Source organism: Canis lupus, unplaced genomic scaffold (genome assembly GCF_011100685.1).
Source record: "Canis lupus familiaris isolate Mischka breed German Shepherd unplaced genomic scaffold, alternate assembly UU_Cfam_GSD_1.0 chrUn_S1852H2049, whole genome shotgun sequence".
In the NCBI taxonomy this organism is placed as follows: domain Eukaryota; kingdom Metazoa; phylum Chordata; class Mammalia; order Carnivora; family Canidae; genus Canis; species Canis lupus.
In genome coordinates this window covers 14,166-21,467 of record NW_023330713.1, presented here as the reverse complement: position 1 = coordinate 21,467, position 7,302 = coordinate 14,166, and the positions used below count along the sequence as shown (strand labels likewise).

The window sequence follows — 7,302 nt, the reverse complement described above, 5'->3', positions numbered from 1 at the left end:
AAAGGATCGAATCGCAAAGAACCGAATCTAAAGAAAAGGAATCGAATCCAATCGAAACGAATAGAATCGAAAAGAATCGATTTGAATCGAAATGAAAAGAATCGTATCGAATCAAATCGAAAAAAATCAAATGGAATCGAATCGAATCGTATCGAAAAGAATCAAATCAAATGAAAAGAATCGAATCGAATAGAAAAGAATCGAATTGATTGGAATCGACTCGAAAACAATCTAATTGAATTGAAAGGAATCGAATCAAATTTAATGGAATCGACAAGAATCGTATCAAATCAAAAGATCGATACTTACCTGGCAGGGGAGATACCATGATCACGAAGGTGGTTTTCCCAGGGCGAGGCTTATCCATTGCACTCCGGATGTGCTGACCCCTGCGATTTCCCCAAATGTGGGAAACTCGACTGCATAATTTGTGGTAGTGGGGGACTGCGTTCGCGCTTTCCCCTGGTGATTCTGGTGGCTAAGATCAGACCTCGTTTCTGGCTGCGTGCGCCTCGGAGGCCTCGTGAGCTATTCTTTGACTTTCTTGTGGTTACGGCTTGGCCTTCGGGGCTTTTCGCGTGTCATCCGTCCCCGTGTCGTCCTTATGACCGCTCACGTCGGTGCTCACTTTCGGTTGTATCTGTATGTGGCGAGGAGTTTCCTTACTTGGGACGCCTCGGTGCTTGAGCGGTGACCGGCTCTCTCAGCAATAAAGAAATAATATCCTTTAAAAAAAAAAAAAAAAAAAAAAGATCGAATCGAAATGAATCAATTCGAAAAGAATCAAATCGAATCGAATCGAAAAGAATCGAATCGAAAAGAATTGAATTGAAAAGAATCGAATTGAATCGAATTGAAAAGACTCGAATCGAATTAAAAGAATCGAATCGAAAAGAATCGAATCGAATCGGAAAGAATTGAATTGGAATGAATCGATTTGAATCGAATTGAAAAGAATCGAATCGAAAAAATCGAATCGAAAAGAACTGAGTTGAGTTGAATCGAATCGAAAAGATTCGAATCGAATCGTGTCGAATCAAAAAGATGGAATCGAAACGAATCGAATCGAATCGAATCGAAAAGAATCGAATAGATAGCAAAGAATCAAATCGAATAGAAAAGAATTTGAATCGAATTGAAACGATTCGAAAACATCGAAACTAATCGAATCATCGAATGGAAAAGAATCGAATCGAATCAAAAAGAATCGAAACGAACTGAATCGAAAGAATCGAATCGAACAGAATCGAAAAGAATTGAATCGTGATGTAACAAATCGAATCCAAATGATCGAATCAAGCCAAGTCGAAAAGAATTGAATCGAAAAGAATCGAATCAAAATGAAAAGAATCGAATAGAATCGAATTGAAAATAATCGAATTGAACCGAATCAAATAGAATAGAATCGAACAGAATTGAATCGAATGAAAAGAATCTTATCGAATCGATTCGAAAAGAATTGAATCGAATCGAATGGAGAAGAATCAAATCAAATGGAATCGAAAAGAATCGAATCAAAGAGAATCTAATCGAAACGAAAAGAATCAATCGAATCGAAAAGAATCGAATCGAAACGAAAAGTGTCGAATCGAATCGAATCGAAAAGAATCGAATCGAACCGAAAAGAATCAAATCGAATCGAAAAGAATCGAATTGAATTGAATCGTAATGAAAAGAATCGAATCGAATCGAAAACAATTGAATCGAATGCAATCAAATCGAAAAGAATCGAATCGAATTGAAAAGAATCAAATCGAATTGATTGAATCGAAAAGAATCGAATCGAATCGCATCGAATCGAAAATAATAGAATTGAATAAAAATAATCGAATCGAATTGAGAATAATTGGAATTGAATTGAATCGATAATCGAATCGAATCAAATCGAGTCGAATCGAAACTAATCGAATCGAATCAAATCGATTCGAAAAAATCGAATCAGATTGCAACGAATCGAATCATATTGAATTGATTTGAATTGAAATGAATCGAATCTAATCAAATCAAAAAGAATCGAATCCAAAGAATCGAATTGTAGAAAATCAAATCAAAACAAAAAGATTCAAATCGAAACGAATCAAATTGAAAAGAATCGAATCGAATCGAATCGAAAAGAATCGAATCGAATCGAAAAGAATCGAATAGAAAAGAATCGTATCGAATCAAATCTAAAAGAATCGAATCGAATCGAAAAGAATCGAATCGAATTGATTCGCATCGAAAAGAATCGAATCGTATCGAATCGAAAAGAATCGAATCTATTCGAATCGAATGGAATTGAATCAAAAAGAATCGAATCGAATTGAAACGAAAAGAATCGAATAGATTCGAATTGAAACAAATCGAAAAAAATCAAAACGAATCAAATCACATCGAGTGGAAAAGAATCGAATCAAATAGAAAAGAATCGAATTGAATCGAACTGAATCGAAAAGAATCGAATAGATCAAATCAAAAAGAATCGAATCGATTCGAGATGAACCGAGTAGAATCGAGTCGAAGTGAAAAGAATTGAATCGAATCGAATCGAAAAGAATCTAATCGAAACGAAAAGAATCGAATCGAAGAGAATCTAATCGAAATGAAAAGAATCAAATCGAATCGAAAAGAATCGAATCGAAACGAAAACTGTCGAATCGAATCGAATCGAAAAGAATCGAGTTGAATAGAAAAGAATTGAATCGAATAAAATCGATAAGATTTGAATCAAATCCAATAGAATCGAAAAGATTCGAATCGAATTGAAAAGAAACGAACCGAAGTGAAAAGAATCGAATCGAATCGAAAGAATCAAATCGAAAAAAAATCGAATCGAAATTAAAAGAATCGAATCGAATCAAAGCATAAAGAATCGAATCTAATTGAATCGAAAGAATCGAATTGAATCAAATAGAGAAGAATCTAATGGTAAGGAATCGAATCGAAAAGAATCCAATTGTATTGAATCGAATCGAAAAGAAATGAATTGAATAGATTATAAAAGAATCGAATCGAAAGGAATCGACTCGAAACGTAAAGAATCGAATCGAAAAAATTGAATAGAATCAAAAAGAATTGAATAGAAATGAATCGAATCGAAATGAAAAGAATTGAATCGAATCGAATCGAAAACAATCGAATAAAAAAGAATCGAATTGAAACAAAAGAATCGCATTGTATTTAATCGAATCAAAAAATCTAATTGAATCGAATCGAAAAGAATCGATTTGAAAAGAATCTAATCGAATTGATAGAAAATTGAATCGAATCGAAAACAATCGAATCGAATCGAATCGAAAAGAATCGAATTGTATGGAAACGAATCGAAAAGAATCTAATTGAGTAGAAAAGAATCAAATCAAATTTAATGGAATCAAAAAGAACCGAATAGCATCGAATTGAATCGAATCGAAAAGAATCGAAACGAATTGAATCGAAAAGCATTGAGTCGAATCAAATCGAAAAGAATCGAATCGTATCAAATTGAAAAGAATCGAATCGATCTGAAAAGAATTGAATCGAATTGAATCGAATCGAAAAGAATCAAATTGAAACGAAAAGAATCAAATCGAATAGCAAAGAATCGAATCGAAACGAATCGATTTGAAAAGAGCCGAATCGAATCGAATTGAATGAAATATTCGAATCGAATCGAAAAGAATCTAATCTAATGAAATCCAAAAGAATCAAATCGAAACAAATAGAATCAAACCGAATGGAATTGAATCGAAAAGAGTCGATTCGAATCAAATTGGAATGAAAAGAATTGAATCGAATCGAATAAAAAACAAGTGAATCGAATAGAATAGAAAAGAAGAGAATCGAAACGAAAAGAATCAAATTGAATCGAAAGGAATCGAATCGAAAAGAATCGAATCAAAGAGAAAAGACTCGAATCGAATGGAAAAGAATAGAATCAAAAAGAATCGAATTGAAACAAAAAGAATCGAATTGAATTGAATCGAAAAGAATCGAATGGAATCGAATCGAAAAGAATCGAATTGAATTAAATCGAAGAGAATCGAATCGAATTGAATTGAATCGAAGAGAATCGAATCGAATAGAAAAGAATCAAATCGAAATGAATCGATTTGAAAGGAAAAGAATCGAATCGAATCAAATTGAATGAAAAGAATTGAATCGAATCAAAAAGAATTGAATCAAAAAGAATCAAACCGAAACAAAAAGAATCAAACCGAATTGAAAAGAATCTAACTGAATAGAATCGAAAAGAATCGACGTACCGAATCGAATCCAATCGAAAAAAATCTAATCGTATCAAATCGAATCGAAAAGAATTGAAATGAATAGAATAGAAAAGATTCGAATCAAATCAAAAACAATCAAATCGAGTAATATCGAATCGAAAAGAATCGAATCGAAAAGAATCGAATCGAATGGAAAAGAATTGAATCAAAAAGAATTGATTCAAATCAAAAAGAATCGAATTGATTCGAATCGAAAAGACTCGAATCGAAAAGAATCGAAAAGAATCGAATCGAATCAAAAAGGATCGAATCGCAAAGAACCGAATCTAAAGAAAAGGAATCGAATCCAATCGAAACGAATAGAATCGAAAAGAATCGATTTGAATCGAAATGAAAAGAATCGTATCGAATCAAATCGAAAAAAATCAAATGGAATCGAATCGAATCGTATCGAAAAGAATCAAATCAAATGAAAAGAATCGAATCGAATAGAAAAGAATCGAATTGATTGGAATCGACTCGAAAACAATCTAATTGAATTGAAAGGAATCGAATCAAATTTAATGGAATCGACAAGAATCGTATCAAATCAAAAAGATCGATACTTACCTGGCAGGGGAGATACCATGATCACGAAGGTGGTTTTCCCAGGGCGAGGCTTATCCATTGCACTCCGGATGTGCTGACCCCTGCGATTTCCCCAAATGTGGGAAACTCGACTGCATAATTTGTGGTAGTGGGGGACTGCGTTCGCGCTTTCCCCAGGTGATTCTGGTGGCTAAGATCAGACCTCGTTTCTGGCTGCGTGCGCCTCGGAGGCCTCGTGAGCTATTCTTTGACTTTCTTGTGGTTACGGCTTGGCCTTCGGGGCTTTTCGCGTGTCATCCGTCCCCGTGTCGTCCTTATGACCGCTCACGTCGGTGCTCACTTTCGGTTGTATCTGTATGTGGCGAGGAGTTTCCTTACTTGGGACGCCTCGGTGCTTGAGCGGTGACCGGCTCTCTCAGCAATAAAGAAATAATATCCTTTAAAAAAAAAAAAAAAAGATCGAATCGAAATGAATCAATTCGAAAAGAATCAAATCGAATTGAATCGAAAAGAATCGAATCGAAAAGAATTGAATTGAAAAGAATCGAATTGAATCGAATTGAAAAGACTCGAATCGAATTAAAAGAATCGAATCGAATCGAAAAGAATCGAATCGAATCGGAAAGAATTGAATTGGAATGAATCGATTTGAATCGAATTGAAAAGAATCGAATCGAAAAAATCGAATCGAAAAGAACTGAGTTGAGTTGAATCGAATCGAAAAGATTCGAATCGAATCGTGTCGAATCAAAAAGATGGAATCGAAACGAATCGAATCGAATCGAATCGAATCGAAAAGAATCGAATAGATAGCAAAGAATCAAATCGAATAGAAAAGAATTTGAATCGAATTGAAACGATTCGAAAACATCGAAACTAATCGAATCATCGAATGGAAAAGAATCGAATCGAATCAAAAAGAATCGAAACGAACTGAATCGAAAGAATCGAATCGAACAGAATCGAAAAGAATTGAATCGTGATGTAACAAATCGAATCCAAATGATCGAATCAAGCCAAGTCGAAAAGAATTGAATCGAAAAGAATCGAATCAAAATGAAAAGAATCGAATAGAATCGAATTGAAAATAATCGAATTGAACCGAATCAAATAGAATAGAATCGAACAGAATTGAATCGAATGAAAAGAATCTTATCGAATCGATTCGAAAAGAATTGAATCGAATCGAATGGAGAAGAATCAAATCAAATGGAATCGAAAAGAATCGAATCAAAGAGAATCTAATCGAAACGAAAAGAATCAATCGAATCGAAAAGAATCGAATCGAAACGAAAAGTGTCGAATCGAATCGAATCGAAAAGAATCGAATCGAACCGAAAAGAATCAAATCGAATCGAAAAGAATCGAATTGAATTGAATCGTAATGAAAAGAATCGAATCGAATCGAAAGAATCAAATCGAATCGAAAACAATTGAATCGAATGCAATCAAATCGAAAAGAATCGAATCGAATTGAAAAGAATCAAATCGAATTGATTGAATCGAAAAGAATCGAATCGAATCGCATCGAATCGAAAATAATAGAATTGAATAAAAATAATCGAATCGAATTGAGAATAATTGGAATTGAATTGAATCGAATCGATTCGAAAAGAATTGAATCGAATCGAATCAAATCGATTCGAAAAAATCGAATCAGATTGCAACGAATCGAATCATATTGAATTGATTTGAATTGAAATGAATCGAATCTAATCAAATCAAAAAGAATCGAATCCAAAGAATCGAATTGTAGAAAATCAAATCAAAACAAAAAGATTCAAATCGAAACGAATCAAATTGAAAAGAATCGAATCGAATCGAATCGAAAAGAATCGAATCGAATCGAAAAGAATCGAATAGAAAAGAATCGTATCGAATCAAATCTAAAAGAATCGAATCGAATCGAATCAAAAAGAATCGAATCGAATTGATTCGCATCGAAAAGAATCGAATCGTATCGAATCGAAAAGAATCGAATCTATTCGAATCGAATGGAATTGAATCAAAAAGAATCGAATCGAATTGAAACGAAAAGAATCGAATAGATTCGAATTGAAACAAATCGAAAAAAACCAAAACGAATCAAATCACATCGAGTGGAAAAGAATCGAATCAAATAGAAAAGAATCGAATTGAATCGAACTGAATCGAAAAGAATCGAATAGATCAAATCAAAAAGAATCGAATCGATTCGAGATGAACCGAGTAGAATCGAGTCGAAGTGAAAAGAATTGAATCGAATCGAATCGAAAAGAATCTAATCGAAACGAAAAGAATCGAATCGAAGAGAATCTAATCGAAATGAAAAGAATCAAATCGAATCGAAAAGAATCGAATCGAAACGAAAACTGTCGAATCGAATCGAATCGAAAAGAATCGAGTTGAATAGAAAAGAATTGAATCGAATAAAATCGATAAGATTTGAATCAAATCCAATAGAATCGAAAAGATTCGAATCGAATTGAAAAGAAACGAACCGAAGTGAAAAGAATCGAATCGAATCGAAAGAATCAAATCGAAAAAA

General features: G+C 33.5%; 2 non-coding genes across 2 annotated transcripts; both read left to right on the top strand.

Moving 5' to 3' along the window:
- The first annotated feature begins 301 nt into the window (after nucleotides 1-301).
- Nucleotides 302-465, top strand: LOC119878707. Its single transcript, XR_005387081.1, has one exon. It is a non-coding gene; the product is annotated as a U1 spliceosomal RNA (small nuclear RNA).
- Nucleotides 466-4,788: 4,323 nt separating this feature from the next.
- LOC119878711 lies at nucleotides 4,789-4,952 on the top strand. The gene has a single exon (XR_005387085.1). It is a non-coding gene; the product is annotated as a U1 spliceosomal RNA (small nuclear RNA).
- Nucleotides 4,953-7,302: the final 2,350 nt, after the last annotated feature.